Source organism: Lissotriton vulgaris, chromosome 7 (genome assembly GCF_964263255.1).
Source record: "Lissotriton vulgaris chromosome 7, aLisVul1.2, whole genome shotgun sequence".
Taxonomy (NCBI): Eukaryota; Metazoa; Chordata; class Amphibia; order Caudata; family Salamandridae; genus Lissotriton; species Lissotriton vulgaris.
Genome location: NC_141695.1, coordinates 1,182,950,539 through 1,182,971,749, shown reverse-complemented (window position 1 = coordinate 1,182,971,749; position 21,211 = coordinate 1,182,950,539).

Here is a 21,211-nt window from a genome sequence, read left to right as displayed (position 1 = left end):
TAGATAATTAAATCAATAAAGTGAATTTCATCGCACGCTCTGCGTCGCATTTGGCTATGCAGCGCGTGCAACAAAATTTGTTTTATTGATTTAATTGTCTACTTACCTGCATTCATCTGCTGGCGATGGAGCACGCACAACAAAATTTGTTTTATTGATTTAATTGTCTTCTTACCTGCATTCATCCGTATTCCGGTGTTTACTACCCCCCACCCTGACCCTCCCCCACCCCACGTCACCGCCTGGCAGCACTCCCACCAGGAGCCGCTACTGTTTCCCAGGCTGGAGATGGCATCACGGGAAACACTAAACACTTCTATGACTGCTAAGGATATTGCCGCTGCCACAATGGCTGCAACACACATCTTAACATTTGGTGGTTATATGATGTGATGGGCATGAATCCATGCTCAAAGCCGACCCTGGTAGTGGCCTCGCTACACTTTGAGAAAGCTTTTGATAGCCTATTGTGGCCCTTCTTATTTGATGTACTCCACAGAATGGGGAGGAGCAGACATTGCTCCAGTGAAATACATTACTATATACAAAACCTGTGGTGAGGGTTTGAACAGGTCAGACATACTCACAACAATGGGAAGATTATACACAAGGCAAAGGTGTCCCTTTAAACCAATGCTATTTGCTTTACCTTTGAAATCCCTGGGCTGTAGTATGCAAGAGAGGGCCCGAAAATAGGGAATATGTTGATGTATCAGGTACTGGGAGTGAGAGATTTCACCAACAGGGGATGGAAGCCTTCATAGATGCTAAAGCTTTCCCCAAATTTCCCGCTTATGGTCCAACATTGTCATGGTAAATCTGGACCCCCAGATATTTAAATGCTTCAAACTCCCCGAGGAATACTGTACCCTCACCTCATTCAGGTTGGATGCACACATATCACTTTATTCTGATGATGCACTCTTATTTTTGAGAAATCCCAAATGTAGCTTGCCACAGTTGATGGAAGTGCTGAGGAAATTGGTGCGATAGAGATAAGTCAAGCCTGTTACTGAAACATCCGATATCAAACCTGAATAAGATGAGGATACAGGATTCCCCAGGGAGTTTGATGCATTTAAATATCTGGGGGACCCAGATTTAACATGAGAATGTCGGACCACAAGTGGAAAGTTTGAGCAAAGCTTTGTATCTATAAAGGCTTCAATCTCCTTTTGGTGAAATCTCCCAGTGGTACTTCTCGAGAGTGTGGCCATAGTGAAAATATACTATTTTGTGGAACTCCCCATAATACTTCATATGAAATTATTTAAATAGAAACATAGTCTACTGTCAGATTTAATATGTGCACACAAGAGAAAGAGGATTGTTATTGTCAAGACCATAAGGCATTTAAAGAAGTGTGGCATAGGAACCCCGAATATGGAAGTATACTACATGGCGGCATAGTTGATATGACCAATGCAGTGGCTGGGGTGTGAGTTAGATCAGTAGGAGTGGGAGATAAAATTCATACTGGCCAGAAACTCCATTCTTGTGATGCTGCTGAATAAAGTCACTCTATTGGACTTGCATCTTAGAGCTCTCCTAGCGGCAACACACTGCGGGTGAGGTATGTCATGAAAAAAGTTTTTTGTCAGTGTGCGCACTGAAGATTCCTCTGTAGTGTTTGTCAAAATTCAAGGACCTGTCTAAAATACGCAATAAAAAGCAATGGCACGAGGCTAGGATCCGGAGGTGAGGACCTATATTCAAAACGCTGGCTTCTTTCCATTGAGGAGGTTGGAGAGGAATATGACCTGAGACAAGGGCTATTTATAGCATATAAACTATCGTGAAAGTGGTAAGTCAGACTTAGACTGCAGACAAGAACAAACCTGGGAAGCAAGAGGTGCTTACTAAAATGTTAACCGTTGAGAATTTGACACATGGGGTGACCCTGTTGGTTCTGCATATCACACCCACTTTTATACTATGTCACAGCTGAAACAAAACTGGGAGATGAGACTAGGGGAAGAGATTGCAGATAATGACTACTGGAGGACTATCCTAGAATAAACGAAGAAGGTTACAAGACCCTCTCGGTTAAAGTTCACTCAACATACCTACTTGCGCCAAACTTATTTATCGCCTGTATGTATAACAAAATATACCCTGGGGCTGCCTCTCCTGTCCAAAATGCCTACAGGCTGATTTTTATCACCTGTTACGGGAATGTAATCACATACAGCAATATACAGCTGATAAAAGAAGTGACAAAGCTAAAGCGACTCTCGTGGGAGGACTGTACCCTTCTTCAAGTGAGGTATCAGTCTGGCTATGAACTTGCAGATCATTAGTGGCGGTGGGGTGATAGACAGGAAGGCAAGGGAAGTACCTGTGGAGCAGGGAAGAGAGTGGAATGATATCGGCGTCCTCTTTAGTTCCACAGAGTCCCTTGTGGAGGTAAGCCTCGACTTAAAAAAACGTTATTTTTTCTTTTTGTAACTCACGTTCAACAGTATACACGCCTGATGCCTCCATTTACAACATTATTCATGGACGTAGACTTAAAATTGATTCTGCTAGCCACTCCTGGTGAAACCACTTATGATGTCTGAGAACTGGTCGATGCTCCTGACAAATTGGTGTGAGAAACCGATGTTTAGGAAGTTTCTCACCACATTACCTATGTAGTAAAAAGCTACAACCTTCTCCATTACTTTTTAATTCCTGATGAGCTATGGCACTGAGATGGGCCCACGGTGATAGCAGAGAAATGTCTAGGAATAGAAGGATCCCAAACAACATCATATAATTTGGTAAGGATCCCACTGATTTACAGGACTACCAGTTTGGACATAATGCCAAGTATATTAGCTACTTATCACTTTTTGTAAATATAATCTCTCTTTCCCTAGTGTTGGTTTATCGCCTCCCATTGCACAACGCAAAAAGCTAAACAAGGAGCTGAAATTCAAAATCTGAGACTCTTTATGCTATTAAACGGGCTTGCAGCACCTTCACAGGAGACTGAAGCAACCAGTGAGAAACTGGGACAGATCATCATGATAGCTGACCAATTACTGGGGTGTTTTGGGAATATGACACTGGTGACCCAATTCACTGGTGATATCAATTCATGTTCTAGATGCTCTTACTTCCGTACCTATTTCACTCCCATCCTTCACTAAACATTTTAAAGGATGAGTCACCATTCTAATCAATCACAATCTGAAGTTGGGTAGTATTCACCCCCTCAGGTACCTGCATTGGGTAATTCTCCAGTGGCACACGTTAGTCACATTTGGACAAACCAAGGCTAAAGTCTTATGGTCATTACTTTTATTGATGTTTAGCGTGGTTTTGTATGAACACAGAGATTAAGGGGCCCATTAGGATCTTGGGCGGATCGCCACCGCCCGCATGGCGGTGACGATTCCCCCGAGATCCATCCACGCCGCCACCCATTTCCCCCCGCGATATTACTATGGCGGGGGGACCACGGTGGACGGAAAGACCGTCCGCCGTTTTTCCGCCCGGTCAACAAGTTGACCGGGCGGAAAAGAGTTTAATATGGTGGCGGTGTCTGACAGACACCGCTAGCCATATTATCATGGGGGCAGAAACATGCCTTTCCACCACGGAAAGGCATGCAGTAATTGCTTGCGGGGCTTGTTGTGGGCTCCCAAGGACTCTAGGGAGTGGGGGTGCACATGGGGGGTACCTATGGTACTCCCCTGCAGTTCCATGCACAACATGGCAGGCACCGCCTGCCAATTTGAGCATGGAAGTGCACAACATGCCTTCCTGACATTGTGGCGGGCGGTGCTAAGTGCACCGGCCACCACAATGACAGGAATGCAGGATGCGCCCGCCACTGTGGCGGGCACATCCTAATGGCCCCTCACGGGATCCCCGCCCTTATGGTGGGCGGTCCCATTTAAAGTCCGCCCGCCATCCTAATGACCCCCTAAGTTCTAATCAATAAATTGTGGAGAAAAGTAATACTGTCTTCGCAGGACCTCTTTATAGCTGTTGACCATGTAGGCCCTTCTTCTACACCACCCATGATGTGGGGAGAAATTTAAATATGTTGGATCTATTGTTATGTGTTTCTACCTTCTGTAATTAATTTAGGCACTTGTTTAGAAGGAGTTGGTAATGGACCATGTTTCGAAAATTGACAACTGTCCCACCTCACTCATCCCACACTTAATTTAGAGGTGGAAGGATGGTGGATTTCCTGGTAGTCGAACATTCAGGGACTCTGCGTTTGGGAAAAATGGATCAGCTGGACAACGTGGTAAAATAGAATTGGATGCTATGTCCAATGACTTCTTTCGTGCCTTGGGGTGTCATGGATAATAGATTTGTTACATTATGGCAAGCAATGCAGAGCCCAAAAGACCTTCGCTTCCGGGTAGCAAAATAGAGGGAGGGACACAGACTGGTTTCGATTTTCCATAAAACAGAAGCATATCATAGAAGAGCCCTACCCTCCAGCTCAGCCTTTGAAGCATGGTCAATAATAATGGAAAACTAGACTTCATTGAAAGCTGCAGATAGATCCACCCGCAAAAGGTAAGCAGTCTGTCATGGAGATCTTCATCAATAGCTGACTATCACAGATTCTGTGGTAGGTCTTGAGTAGAAGCCCACATAGCCTTCATCCAAAAGATCCTAGGTCTCAAGATGTTTTGCTGGCCATCTAGCAAGATGCCCGTCTATCAATCTGGCAATATACAGCAACAAGGAAATGGGGGCAATATTTTTTAGGTAACCTGCATCAATGCTAGGTTTATTAGAGACAGCATAATTCGAAAGGCCTTTGTTAGACACAGAGGAGAAAATTATCAATAAAAGCAAAAGCAGAGCAGGAGACTAATGGACTTAGTTTGATTTTGTGATAGTGCTAAAAAAGGACACAAACCAAATTTACACTCGTGTTTGTGCAGAGCCAATTAGAATTTGTAAGTACTTTCTTCCTCTGGCATTTGTGTTTGGTGTCAGCACCAGGCAGAAGCTGGAGACAACACTAAGGTGGACACTCTGGGAAAAGAGGCACTACAGGGCATTAACACTGCTTACGTGTGCTATATCAGATTTATTATTCCGAACTATAAACTGAGACATGTGATAGATTTCTAGAGATCTATTTATCATGTATTTGGAATTGTGCTATTACCCACAACATTCTCTATTTTAGATATCAAACAGTTTACAGCCATTTTCCCATTAGCATTTCTAAATCAGATGCAAAAAACTCAGTAGAAAACAAAGCATAAATGTACTTTATAGTAGGGAGATTTTATTTACCCAAATGTATTATCACTTCTAAAAAAAAGCCCATAAGTAACCTCTGCCACGATAAAGTAGACAGTAGAATTGGGAGGCTAGTTGGACTCAATAGTGGTTATTTGCTCTGATCTATAGTAGACCCCTAGAGTAGACCCCCTTTCATTGCCCTTAATGTACCCCAAAGCACATGAAACTAATGATCCTCAGTAAACATATTCGAATGAATGAGGCGACCTGGCTGATTTTTATTTAGTGACAAACACTAGTCCCCTCCGCCCTCCCCCCATACATGTACTTCCTCCAAAATAGTGTTAATGGGGAGAATATACAATAAACAGTGAGAGCTCTTTCACAAAAGAGAACATAAGCAGGTTACCTAAAATAATGTAAACATTGTGTTTTTCCATTATTATATTGTGCGCACATTAAATACTTTTAATATTGCGATGCAGTTTTGTGCACTCCTGCTGGAGATGGACTGAGCTCTGTGTAACCCGAGGTTGCGATCGTTTTTGTTGAACATGTATAATTAATTTAATCTTAAATCAATTTCAGACATAAATAATGCATCAGATCGTGATGGGGCTTTCAGCCGGTCAAGAGTCATGCTGTACTGCATATTGCACTCATAAAGAATAAAGATGTACAGCCCCTCCTGACTTACATAATGCAATCTGTTGTTCGAAATAAAATATTCCAGACTGTCGGCCATTATTTACCAGAGTAAATTGCTCGGTTGTAAGGTGATTCACCCCTCTTAAATACATCTTTTTAAAGACCTCTTTCTAATCAGGGTTGCAGTAACTCGTTTCCTGGAAAATGATCAGCTGACTGAGTAATGGAGAGTAAAGGAGAAACAGCGGAGACGCGCAGCTAAAGGCTGATTTAAACAATTTGCTTAGTTTTGCACCCTGCTGGTACAATAGGTGTTGTGGTGCAAGAACCAGTAAGCTAGCAGTGAGTTGCAGTGATTGATTTTACTCGGGTTTGTTCACAGGTCTCGTAATTATACCCAGGGGCGTAGCTAGAGCTTGTGGCGCCCGGGGCTATCCCTCAGATTGCCGCCCCCTGGGGGGGGGGGGGGGGGGGGGGATAAGGGGGGAAGTGCTGGGGAAAAATGACGGTGAGCACACTGGATACCACGCCCTCTGAGCTGTCCTGCCTGCAGATGCCTAGGACTCACAGTTTGTGAGTGGTGGCTAAAAAGATTAGCATAAGCAGCATTAACAGTATGGTACTGGATATACCGCTCAAGTATATACACCCCTGGCCAGGGCTCTACGAATCACTATTTGCAAAAGTGGTGGTGTAAAACGGCAATTGGGAATGTGATTAGCTTAAAGGACACTGCTTGAGAGCTCTGCTTCCTTTGTGCAACGAAGCCATGTGTACCACCTCCAAAACGTTAAGTGGCTTTAGACTTACTATACTCTTTGGAATCCGGCATTTATTGACCTCCATTTGAACTTTACTTCACTTCTTCTGAACGCACCTCCGCTTTCCTTCTATGTCCTGCATGACTCTTGCGAATAAATCAATCTAAAGTCATATCTGTAGCTCTAACCCAAACAGTAGCTATTAATTCGAACAGGCATTTCTTTCTCACAAAGCCCATGCGAAAGGTCACACCCAAGTAACTAATAAACGCAAGGCTAACCCCAAATAACCAATGGAGTGGCCACTAGTTTAGTGGCATGCTACGTGCCATAAGTCAATTCAAAGCCTTGTCTGGGTTAAGAGCCATATAAGTAAGTTTTCAATTCAGTTACGGATGTACACACTTCGAAACAAACAGTATTTCTAGTCCTAAAGTCCACCACCATTTGAGAAGGCACCAACTACAATAACTAGAGTAGTCACAACTGATGGACCTTTATTCCAGATATTATGCAGTTACATAAAATCCCAAGCTGTGCTACAAAAGGAGAAATTTACTCTACACACAAGGCCACTGGAATACAAGATTATGCACAATTATGGATTTTCATGTTTAGAAATGCATCTTAAGGCTATAATTGAATAATAACTGCGCAAGGGGGGAGGGTTTCCTCCTTAATACCAGTTAAATATGCGTAAAAAACACATTAAGCCGCATTCATTTGAGCTTTGGCTGTAGCTAGCACATATTATGCAAAGAAAACAAACTTATGGACAGCCTTTAAATTACAAACCTGAAGGTATATCACTCCCCATCCTTTTTTCTAATGACTGCATATGCGGAGGGTTGGTCCATGAATTATTCATTAAGCGTGCTAAACAGATTGCTTTGTGCAAAGTAAGCAAGTCAGGGAAGCGGTTGGGAAGTCCAGCAAAATGCCCAAACACAACGACAAGAGCGTAGCGGTGAAGCTCGTAATGCGTCACTGCTACGTTCTAATCACGAGCGAGGGCTGGCCAAAAATGTCTTTTCAGGGCCGTCATTGTAGCGAGCGCCGCGCACGCTACAACATGACGGCCATGGACTCGAGGCGGTGGTGGGGGCAACAACGGTCCAGGAGTCCGAGAGGACACAAACGCGGGATTGAGTTAAGCCGCCAGTGCTGCAGCCTGCACTCTGCACACAAACGCAGGACTTAGTTATTGCCACTTTTGTGTGCAGTGTGCAGCAGTTATCCAACGCAGGTCTAGGAGTGCAGGCTGCAGCGCTGGTGGCTGTACACTTTTAAATTACGGCCGTGGGCAGCGGCCGCGGCACTGGAGGCCCATTGCGGCCGCGGCCGCCTTTATAATTTATTTGGGACTGGACCAAATAAATGATAAAGGTCGCCGTGGCCGCAACAGGCCTCAAGAGCCGCGTGTCTGCCTCAAAAAATGGTGCCAGATGGGGTGGACCACCCCCCCTAGCTACGCTAGTGATTATACCTTTAAAACGTTAACCAAGTTGAACCCATCCCCACTTTGAAAAATTAAAAACTTTTTCGACCTCACTGAACTAGACCTTTATAACTTCCACTAAATCAAAAGCTCAGTTACGAGAATTAAGCCACGAACCCAATTTTCAATACTCTTATTAAAATATAATTTTATTTCTTAATAAAATATAACGATATGACGGCAATATGTATAAAAAATGAATGCACTACTGTCCCTCAGACACTTCAGACTTAACAATAACCTTCAATCAAAGTAGTAGCAAGAACTCAACAACTCAGAACCACATACATCCTCACCTCTAAAGTGGGAAACTGTATTGCAAAACCTCACATAAATCAAAATCGCACCCTCACTCCTAAAAAGTAAATATTAGATGGCCCATACGGCACACTGGACCCCATAAAAACTTCATAAATTAAGTCTAATTGACACCGACACTTTCTGGAGCTGTAAAACATATCAAGGCAATCTACTTCACATGCTCTTTGAGAGCCACTTAATTAAAATGTTCTTGATTTTCATTAGCTATTACATCCTTAACATACTTAACTCAAATTGGACACTGGGCCATGCCTTCAAATCCTTGGGAATCTTCCCTCCCTAAAATCAATCAGTCCCTAAGTCACAATGACAGATTCCTCCTAGACGCATTAATTACTATAGGAGAAAAATCCATTCTTTCAGAATTGAAAGACATTTCACATCTGTCCAGCCACACTTGGTAAGCATGAACTCAAGTCGTAAGAGGAGTGGACAAGTACGCGGCCTGGGCAGGTGCAGCCGGACCAGTGAGAGGCCCGCAACAAACCCCCTTCCGGGGGCAGGAACCAAGCAGCTGAACCTGGGAAGTCACCAGGAACCGATTGTTCTGCTTGGATTAAACCGATCAATTGGCAAGAGGCAGCCTGGGTGCACCAAAAGGTTAAAAGGGCATGCCCCACCCCCCTAAGAATCATCATTACAGCAGAAGGAGTGAAATAGCCAAAGGTGGAGACTTTCAAGCGCGTGCCCTTGGAATGCCTAATTGCAAGGGTAACAGGGTATGGGGCACCATGTGGTCAGTAGAGGGCAGACACAGCACTTGCAGTTGGTGGCGGGCACGAGGGGCCCCCACAATACTTGGCAGCAAGGTGTAGCCTAGAAGCCGCAGGAGAGGTCGTAGACCCTGGTTAGGAAAGCACTTTGGCTCAGGGCACTGTCACAATGTGCTGTTATAGACCAAGGACTACTGGATTTGAGCTACAGACAATGTGGGGCACTGATGACATTATGCATGTATTGGGAAAAAGATATCTGTGAGATTTGTCATGTCAATACATGAATAAAGATGAGCAGTGGCCGTTTTCCACCATCAAAGGCTTGTTTCATCTGTGGCAGCAAACGGGTAGTTTTGGTGCATGTAGCGGCCGGGAAGCTCGAGGACACTCACCGTTCTGGGAGGGTTTAGGCATTTAACTTCTTTTTACCCTTTAATATATCTACGGTACACCAAATATTTCAGTACTCTACATCGGTCCAATCAAGCTCCCAAGTGCCCTAAAGTGAGCACTACAATACTTAAAGAGCCACACACAACAAGTAATATCTACCATCTACCCCTTACCTGTCCACTCACCTTCTCCTATTTACCCCTCTTATCTATTATATCTTATTTTTCTCTCAACTCAATTTTCTTTTTCTCTCTCTTTCTTTACTTACTCTGGACTACAGTAGCTCTCACTATAGTGTATCAAAATGATATCAAAACACTTCTTTTTACAAATACCAGCTTATTATCATATCCTTAAGCAACAGCAGCTGGAAACCCCCAAAAGTAGTGGGGCAGGCAAATGGGTGGTGGGTGGGTGCACTCATGCACGGTCAATCAATCAATGAGCATTTGTATAGCATAGCACTGTCACCTCCAAGGGTATCTATGCTCTCTGGGTGCGACTTCTCTTGAAGAACCGGGTTTCTAAACCCAGCGGCGCCAGGGACACGCCCTAAGTCTTCGGATTCCCCTGTCTTGGTATACAGAGACACAGAATACTTCTGGGTGGCGTCAGAGACCAAATTTATTAGCTGCAGCTAGTAATAGTGATCCTAAAAATACAGCATGGTAGTATTTCAGGAGACTGCTCAAAATTCGTAGAGCAAGACATCTCCTTTTAATCCCAAAATTTACAATACGAGTACACACCCATTGCGCAAAATTCTAACCAATAAGGTACATTCTCAAACAAAATATCACATAGCAGAAACTCTTAGTTTACATTGCCCCAACCCACAAGTTAATTATTAGGAATGCCCCAAATCCAATCTTCGCAAGCCGGACAAACCCATAATTGAAAGCACAATGCATGTAATGAAAGAGCATAGGAAAGGAAACAATGACAGATAACGAGCAAGATAAAGCATGTGTAAGGAAGCTAAAAGTTAACGATGGCCTGGACCTTGGTTCGTAATCTCAGACCACAATCAGCTAGGAAAATTAGCTTAGCGAGGTCAGTTTCTGATGGAGGGGCCAGTTTCTTACAATGCACCTTAAAGTCAAGAAAAGGCCTAGTTAATAAGTGTATGAACAGCTAAGCTCATGCAACTTCGTTCGTTCGGTTGCATCCACGGGCTCACGGGCCTACGTGATGGCAACACAAAATGGAGTCCCAAACAAAATGGAACCCATGTCCGAAAACGAAGTCTCTGAATACGTAATGAACTCGCTAGTTAACGTGACAAATTCACTCCTATATTAGCCGCACTCACTAAATACGGTTCGACATCACCAAAATCGTAACGGAACCATGACCTCACAAGACAAGTCAGGATTTCACAGAACCTCAGACCCTCCTTTTGCCATTACGTAGGCAATAACCCAAACTCACGTTAATCTGAATCTAGGTCTATATCAATATTCATCAGATCATCAAGATGTTGCTGGAGCATTATCCTACTATTCTCTACTTCTTTCGAGACATGTCTCCGCACACACAAGGTAGTACAAAGACTACAAACGGCGGGAGCACACTGGATACAAAGACAACAAGAGAAGAAAATAGCTAAAATCATACCAAAGAATATCAGAATCTTCCATCCCAATCTGGACAGTAGTCCCCAAAACCATCCCATCAATGACCAGTCTCCTTTATCCACATGAATAGACTTGGAGACCTTATGCAGTCTAGAAATGGCCTGGTATACCGTAGGGGCATTGTCTGGTATGAAAACACAGCAACTAGATTGGATCAATTTGCATACCCCTCCTCTATCTGCAAGTATAATGTCTAAAACCATTCTGTTTTGCAACGTCATAAGACGATCCGCTTGAAGCTCAGCGGTGACATTACTAAGGGCACCTGCAGTCTCATTGATAGTGGCCTTAACCATTATTCCTGCTATTGGCCATAGGACCCCAAAACAGTAGGAAACCCTTGAAAAAGTCTCCTACTTCCTGTGCTGCAGTATCTTCCTGATCAAAGACACCTCTACCATATCTTGTCCTATGATAATCTGGAGTAGCAGTATACGTAGGGGGAAGCAAAAATGCCACATAACAAGTTCCCGAAAAATCAGGTGGCAACCATGTGTAAGCTCTGTCATGACAAACAAAATACGTGCCTTTGGCTGGCACGAACGGAGGAGAAGTCTGGGATGAATAAACATAGGTGTGAGCACACACACTCTTACCTAACTGAGCTCTCGGATTTCGACCACTACCTTGCAAGCAAAAGTGACCTCGATGTGGTACAATCCAAATCAGGGAGACCTTTTTCGCCTCTCCTTCTCTGTCAGACTAGTACTATACCCAGTCACGTTCCAAACAACGTAAGCCCGTACCTCATCCTTAGGGATAGCATTATATGGATCAATATCTCGGATCATATCTACTATTCCCTTTATCAAGGCACTATTTCTCGGATTGTCTTTCATGGAACGTAACGGATATACCTCATTCGCATAGATAAACATAGTCTGAAAAGCCCATACAGACCCATTGAAAGAAAAAGGCAAAAACAAATAAGGCATACCTCTATCTGTCGTGTGAGGCATAAGACCACAAACGCAGCAACTAGTGGTGTTTACTACCAACTGATGCTGATGCAACAGCTGTATAGAAGAATTGTTAACAAATTCCGATCTCCTTATCTGTTCATGTTCAGGCAACGTGTAAAATTGGTGCGAAGAAACAGTAGAAAAAGAAAGTATAGGTTGGGACGTAGGTGCAGAATTCAGTGGAGTATCATAGATAATCCAACCCACAAAGGCTAATACAATACTTAAGAGCCTAAAAGAACACAGTATTATAAAACATTTGCTACGCATCAATGTACATAATCTCATCTTAAAATTCAGTTTATCAACAACTCTCTCAGTTACAAAAAACTCCATCCTCTAACCGGGCTGTTCGCGGCAGTTGATTCTTTTCACTCAAGTGTGCATCTGTAAGTCCAGGGAACGCCCTAGAACAAACCAGAACCGTCGACCTTGCGTCTACACGGCTCACAACCTTAAGTCTTGATACCGCGACCCTACAGCTGAGCTCGGATGGTAGCTAAAAAAAGAAAAATAGAACAAAAAAGTTTCTTGTCTGTAAGAGTATAGTTCCCAAAACACTCAGGGGCATATTACCAAGCAATAGCGATAATTTTCGATATTGCTTGGTTAGCGGGAAAAAAATATCGCCGAGGATTTTTACCGCTGAGATACCTTGATATTATCAAGATTTATTTCAAAAGCGGTAAAAATCCTGCGAAATGCATGAATATCGCTGAAAAATCAGCGATATTCATGCATTATCATGACAATGCTCTTAGCCATGTTATCCACCTTCCATTGGATAACATGGCTAAGAACTGCTTTTAGCAGGCGTTAGCTTTTGGAGATATTCGCGCTTAGCGCGAATATTTCCAAAAGTTGTTAATAGGAGTTAGAGATGTTAGCGACTGTTTTCAGTCGCTAACATCTTGGCATGCCCACTTTGCATGTCATTAGCGATAATTATCGCTTACATGCAAAGTGGGCCCCTAAATGCCCGCTATCGCCTACAAGCTGTCGCTAACTGGTGTTAGCGACAGTTTGGTAATAGGGCGATAAAATTATCGCCGCATTAGCGGGAAAAAGTCCCGCTAATGCGGCGATAATGCCCTTGGTAATATGCCCCTCAGTTTGTATTTGTCCATGTTAGATCTCAGATTGTAGCGTTCTTTGTTTGGGTGGTGTCAAGCTTCAGGTGAGGAGGCACAGCTTCTTGTAGAACTTCGTCATCTGCACGTTCCGACTGAGTCCATGTCAAACATGCATCACTGAACGGCACAAAGTTAGGAACCCTTTCGGTTTCTGAGTCTGCAATACCCTCCCTTACCCAGCGATCATATGGTAAGGGCAAAGGAATTTTCTTGCAATGGGTGGCATGCACCCAGTTTTTCTTGCCAAGAACCCTAACGGCAGTCCTCATTGTGAGAAGCACCTGGTGTGGTCCTACCCATCTCGGTTTCAGATTCTTTGTCCTCTGGAAATTCCTCACCAGGGTCCAATCACCAGGTTGTATTGAATGTCCTGGATCCACAGAAGCTGAAGGTAAGGCATCGTGCACCTGTTGGTGAAGAACACGCAATTTAGCAGTCAAGTCATGTAAGTAATCCACCAACATAGGATACTCGATATTACTATACTCATTCGGCCTCGGCACACCCCAAACATTCGCCGGGCGACCAAAAACTATCTCATACAGACTAAGTCCCACACGAGAATGTGCTGTCGTCCTTGTTGACAAAAGTGCCAACGGCAAAGCATCGGGCCATGTAAGACCAGTGCTCGCTTGTATCTTGGCCAATTTAAGCTTACGGGTGCCATTGTAGCATTCGACCAAACCAGCTGACGGGGGGTGATTCGCAGCATGAAATTTCAGTTTGATTCCCAAACCTGCACACACTTTCTTCATAATCTGGCCCACAAATTCACTTCCATTATCACTCCATACCATTCTCGGCAAACCATACCTAGGGAGAAATTCCTTTAGCAAAACCTTGGCTGTAGATATAGCAGTATTATCCTTTAGGGGGTAAGCCTCTACCCATCGGGAAAAGGCACAAACAACCACAAGGACATACTTTAGGCTATTGCATCTCTCCATGTGAATAAAATCCAACTGCAACACCTCAAACGGATACGTTGGAGGAGCAAAATGACCAGCTGGAGTTGGGGTTCCCTTGCCAGGATTATGCATCAAACAAATCATACAGTTTTTAACCAGATTCTCTGCACACTTTGGAATTCCAGCATTCTTCCATACTGGAGCCAACAACTTGCATATCCCTTTCGAACTGATGTGAGCCAATATATGTGCCATTGTAACCACTGGGAGCACATACGCATCAGGCAACAACCATCGCTGATGCTCCGACAATTCAACCCAACAGCCAGTCGAGTCCAACATTCCCATAGTCTCTCTCCACACATTCAATTCTTTCTCAGTAACTTCTGCCTGAATCGATTGCACACTTTCTATCGTGTCTTCGCACATTCCTCCTGCCATAACCCATCTAGCAGGGCCTGCAACATACATTCGACTCGTCACATCTTTCGCCGTTTCTCTCGCTACTTCATCCGCAAAAGCATTACCACGACCAACATCATCAGTAACCTTCTTATGTGCACTGCATTTCACAATCGCAACTTGTGTTGGCAAAGTAAGTGACTCAAGAAGTTCATTCACCAATTGTCCATGCTGAATTTTCGTGCCATGAGAGGTAATAAAACCTCTTTCCTTCCACAAACGTCCGAAGCTATGGGCAACACCAAACGCATACTGACTATCAGTGTACACATTCACTCTCTTTCCTTTCGACAATACACACGCTCTCGTCAGTGCAATCAACTCTGCTGCTTGAGCTGAATTCTGTGCTATACGTGCAGTTTCAACAATCGTGTGCAAAGTCGTAACTGCATATGCTGCAGTCGTATCACCATTTGGAAGCTTAAAGCATGAACCATCTACCCATATGGTACCATCTGGTTTCTCAAGAGGAGTATCTTTCAAATCAATTCTACCCTTCGTTTCCTCCTCTGTCCGAAGAAAACAATCATGCTGCTCCTGAGCATCTGTTTCTACAGAAATCGGCAACAATGTAGCTGGATTCAACGTGTTGCACCGCTTAATGTGCACATGACTAGCCAAAAGCGTCAACTCATAACCCGGCAAACGTGCACTAGTAAGGTGCTGAGTCCTAGTCTTATTCAGTAAGGTATCCACTGCATGTGGGTGTGAATAAAGCACCCAGGCAAAAAACACATTACCTACTGGCACACAAAAAGAATACAAATTACAATAAAAGATAATAGACAACTGTTTTAACACATAAAGTTCTGCCGAGAACCGAGACGCCACCGGATGCACACCCGGCCTGCTGCCTCACTGCTGAACACAGATACATGAGCATCGGTATATGAGACTACATCCTAAATATCACGATACTACACTAAGAGTTAACCTCATTACTGCGAAAGATTTAATTAGGAAAACCGCCAGCCTGTTAAATTAGATCAGCGTGTTACCGAATAAATATAAAGGAGACGCAAACACGGCTACCCGATAATCCGCTGTATGTTTGCTAACAGGGTACCGGAACGCCGCATGAGTAGACGTAGATTTTAAAACGTCTTTGTGATTCTCTGTAGTCGTTCTTTTATATAGGGTATCAACCGACTGGAGAACTCACAATTTTGCTGTGTAGCAATACCAACAACGAGGAGAAGTATAACAACTATTTAAAAGATCAGGCCTAATAGATAACCACCTACCCATACGTTTCTCAGCAGTTGAAAATATATGGTAAAACAGACAGGAGATTTCTAAAGAAGTGGAAACTCCCTTGAAAGATTAGTGTAAACAGCATCATGATGGTACAGTCCTGAGGAAGACATGGCTAGGTGTCGAAACGCGTAGACAGGAAACCATCCATTATTTTAATCATATATTGTTATTGAATAAAGGAATGCATATGCTACAATGCTAAAAAGTTTGATCAAATGTCATGAATTATTCATTGCTTTTTATCAACCAATATTTTCTATATGTAATTAAAATGTACTTTATGTGTTAAAACAGTTGTCTATTATCTTTTATTGTAATTTGTATTCTTTTTGTGTGCCAGTAGGTAATGTGTTTTTTTCCTGGGTGCTTTATTCACACACATTGTTTACCCTGACCCAGGAATTTGATTCGAATCAGGGGGTCCTTGTTTTTTCACATATTTCCACTGCATGTGGGACCATCACAATCAACGTATTATCCAATACCAAGCCAGCAGACTGTCGGATAGAAACAGCCTCTGCCGCTGTAGCTCTCAAACAACTCGGCAACGCTCTAGCTACCGGATCCAAGGTGGACGAGAAATACGCACATGGGCGCTGCTTGTCCCCAAATCGCGGTGTCAGTACTGACAATCCACAACCCTCTCTCTCGTGTACGTAGAGTGTGAAAGGCTTACTGTAGTCGGGAGTACCCAACACCGGAGCAGAACACAATGCATCACGGAACTCAGAAAAACTCTTCTGACATTCGTCAGACCAAGGAATAGGATTCGGTGTATCCTTAAGGGTAAGTGCCAACAAAGGTTTCGCCAGTAGGGAAAAATTCGGAATCCATTGCCTACAATACGAGGTAATACCCAAAAACGCACGCACCTCTCTCTGTGTGGATGGCACAGTCATCTGAGCAATCGCTTGAATACGCTCTGGGGTCAATTGTCTTCCCTCCTTCGACAAGAGATGACCTAAGTAGGTCACTTCTTGGCGGCAATATTGCAACTTCGAAGGCGACACTTTATGGTGAAGGTCAGACAAATGTCGCAACAAAGAAAGGGTAGCTGCTTTACAAATCTCTTCATCATCAGCAGCGACCAACAAATCATCCACATACTGAATAAGAGTCGCACCAGAAGGTAAAACAAAAGCATCAAGCTGAGTTTTCAAAGCCTGACTATAGATGGAGGGACTCTCACAATAACCTTGAGGAGCGCGCTTAAACCGGAAGCTTCGACCTCCTAATGAGAAGCCAAAAATATCTCTACTTTCTTCAGCAATCGGAATACTAAAGAAAGCATTCTTCAGATCAATAACAGAAAACCAAGCAGCCGAAGCAGGGATCATAGTCAATAAGGCAGTGATGTCCAGAACAACAGGAAACTGTGGCACGACAATTTTGTTGACCTCTCGAAGGTCAATCACAAACCGATACACAGGTGGTTGAGAAGAGTGAGTACGCTTAAGGACAGGCAAAACAGGACTATTACACACATTACCTCTCGTTTCTTCAATCACATCTTTCTCAACCAAATCATAGATAATCGCCAAAAGAGCTCTCTCACCATCACTAGAGATCTTATATTGCGGAATGCGAGGTAGCTTAGCATTTGACTTGAGAGTAACAACATAGGGTGGAATCTGCAAAAGGCCAACATCATTCAGACCTGTAGCCCACAAAGTATCAGGAAGCGAACGCAATTCCAGTGGAAGCCGATCTTTAGACAAATACATCGGAGAGATCACTCTCTTACCCAACGTAAGATGTACTCCTGAAGGAGAACAATGTAATGTCGCATACAATCTTTTCAACAAATCCAAACCCAACAGATTCTCATCACAACCTGTCGTTAGAATCAGGGGTGCTTCCAATTCACAAGGACCAATAGAAAGAGACAAAGGACTAGAAACCGGATTACGAACTGGGGCGCCAGAAAATCCTACCGAGACATTCGTCAAGCCAGACAAAGGTGCGCCAGGGAGTTTAGAGTGCATGATAGAACTCTTAGCCCCACCAGTATCCAAACAAAAAGGTTCTGACACACCTGATGTAATTACTTCAACATAAGGTCCACTCTGGTCTACTGGAACTGACACTACTCCCTCTCTTTGTCCATGGCTGTCCTATCTATCATTAAAGCCAGCACTCTCACCCTCAACATAATAATCATCCGTGTAGTACTGGGCAGACTGAACAGACAAATCTTTCTGTTGATCAAAATAATTCATAGAATTCTGAGGGGGAAAGGAACGTCCATTCTGAGAAAACGTACCACGTCCTCTACCCCTAGACGCTTGTTGAAAACCACCACGGCCTCTCTGAACAGACACACCATTCGCACGTTGTAGCAAAACCGGACAACTATTCTTGAAGTCACCCTCTTCCCTACAATAAGCACACTGATTAGGGCCTAACGGAAGTCGCGGAGGAAAAGACTCGGGCTTCTGCAACAATCTCTGGAACTGTGGAGGCTGCTGAAACTGGGAAGGTTGCTGACGCTGATTCGAGCGAGGCGGATACGCCTGCTGTAAAATAACCTTTGTCTTTAAATCTTTAGTTTTCTTTTCTGCTTTATCTTTCTCTTCTTTATCCCTATTCTCGTAATATTGTGCAGTAGCCAATATCTGGGCCGAAGAAGAAACAGCCCATGAACTCTCAGAATCCTTCAACTTATTACAAAGTTCGGGAAGCAAGTTAAAAACAAACTTATCCACAAATAATCGTTGGCCACCTTCTGTACTCATGTCCTGAACACTATGATCGATAAATGTTTCTTCAAACCTAGTGAAGAAATCAGACACACTCTCATCTTTCTTCTGTTTGCATGCTGCTAACTTGTCCTTATTCACCCGCATAGGAGGCATCACAGTTTTCATTAAATTAATAATCCTACCTGGTAATTCTGCAACTAAAGTCTTAGGTTTGGCACCTCCTACCTGTCGACCATCTGCAGCAGCAATGTTAGCCCATGTATCTCCTAACTCCTGTGCATGATTCTCATGACGAATCTTCGCCCACAAAGTTTGAGGAACTACTTTAACAAACAACATATCTATGTCAGCTAGATTCATAATACACGCATCAACTGTTTGGGACAACTCCTTGTAGTAACCAGCAGGATTCTTACGGGGGTCAGGCAAGGTCTGCTTAAGAGCCAAGACCTCTGCTCTCTTCCTAGGAACATGTATCCATACACGCTGAAAATGCGCCGGAACAGCCTGAATACCCTGATTAACATTAGCCACAACTTCCTCTCTCCATACAGGGGGAACCTCTCTCATAGGATACTGCTTCACTTTCCTCCTAACAGAAGGATCAGGTTCAAACAACGACTGAGAAGAAAGTTTACACCTAAACGCAAGAAGCGTCTCTACCGCTTCTTCAACATCGGGACCCACGATCGTCCCATTAGCAAATTCAGACTGAACATCGAGCACTTCCTGCGGAATCAGACCCAACTCGTTATTTCCCATTCTTCACGAAGGAATGTACACATCACATCAAAAACATACCTTTGCTTAGGCGGATCCTACTGCAAGAAAACATCCATAACTGCTTGTAAATCATACCTAGAAGCATTCGAAACCCATCTACGAGCCAAGAGATCCAACACTACCCGCTCTTCCGGACCAGGAAGCTGACTACGACTCTGCTTACGTTCCGAAACCGGGGTCATACTCAGTGACCCAAAGAATGGAGACAAAAGACTAACAACAGTCTCCGACATCCGTTTCCGAGCAGAAGGAGAAGAAGTTGACATAAGAACAGGAGACAAAGTGTTTTGAGGAGATAAAGATGTAGGATCAGTAGAAAAAGAAGTCAAAGGCACAGGAGAAGAAAGCAAAGGAGTTTGAGGCAAGACTGGTAGCAAAGCTGGCGGCCCTAGAGAAGGCTGCGCCAATGGAGAAGGAACCAACTGTGGAACAGCAGCTGGCGGCTGAGCAACAGCAGGGGGTTGAGCAACTGGGGGTTGCTGAGGTGCTGCAGCACTCTGCACATAAGGGGGTGGTAATCTCAACAAATGCGACATCAAAGGATCCTTTTCAGGGTCATTTGTCCCACTCGAAGGAAGAGGTGGCAAAACCGGATAACATTTATCAATGGCCATGCAATGCTATCTATATGACACCTCAATCGCACAATCTTCTTCATCTTCTTTAAACTGCCTAGCAGCTTGCATAATCGATATATTCTTCTCTTTCCTATCTTTCTTCGCTTGCTTAATTTCTCTCTGTTTGGCTTCCTTACGCCAGAGGCGGAAAGAGTCAAACATCGCCGGCCGGGCTTTCTTCCTAAATAGCGCAACTTCTAGGTTATCTAAAACCTCTGTTTCAAAACTACCATGTTGGGGCCATCGTAAAACACCATCTTTCCTAGTGTAACGGATCCATATTTCATTATACGTAATTGGACCCACGCCATGCTTAGAATAGAGCTCATAAGTTGGAGTTCCAATCAGAGGTATCGGACACGAATCCTCCAACCGGGAATCCCTGTTACAACTACAACAAAATCATTTCCTAAATTTGCTAAGACCAGGCATCTTATAGCTCACTAATCTAGCTTCAAACTTCAAGGGGTTATCAACACAATATACTCACAAATATACGAGCCCCTCGGCTTTGATTGTTGCAGCAATCAAATCAAAGAAAACCAAGAAACCAAACAAAGTCGTGGGAGCGACCCACTTGTACTTAACCAAAATGTCTGTGACACCACCAGAAGACCGTCTATCGTCTCGCTTTACAAATCTTCACAAACGGGTCCAAGACAGGGCGACAGTCAGGGCAGCAGTCCTTCGTAGCTGTCGGAAAGGGGAAGCCTCGCAGTAAAGACCTTCGGTCCACAGTCGACATGCAGGGGTCGATGAAGTGGGGGCCCTCCTCCAGTATTTCCTCACAAAACTCCTCACGATCTTCAGGCTTGGACCAGTACCACTGAAGTCGCCCGACGTTGGGCGCCAGTTGAAGAACTGGGTTTCTAAACCCAGCGGCGCCAGGGACACGCACAAAGTCTTCGGATTCCCCTGTCTTGGTATACAGAGACACGGAATACTTCTGGGTGGCGTCAGAGACCAAATTTATTAGCTGCAGCTAGTAACAGTGATCCTAAAAATATAGCATGGTAGTATTTCAGGAGACTGCTCAAAATTCGTAGAGCAAGACATCTCCTTTTTATCCCAAAATTCACAATACGAGTACACACCCATTGCGCAAAATTCTAACCAATAAGGTACATTCTCAAACAAAGTATCACATAGCAGAAACTCTTAGTTTACAATGCCCCAACCCACAAGTTAATTATTAGGAATGCCCC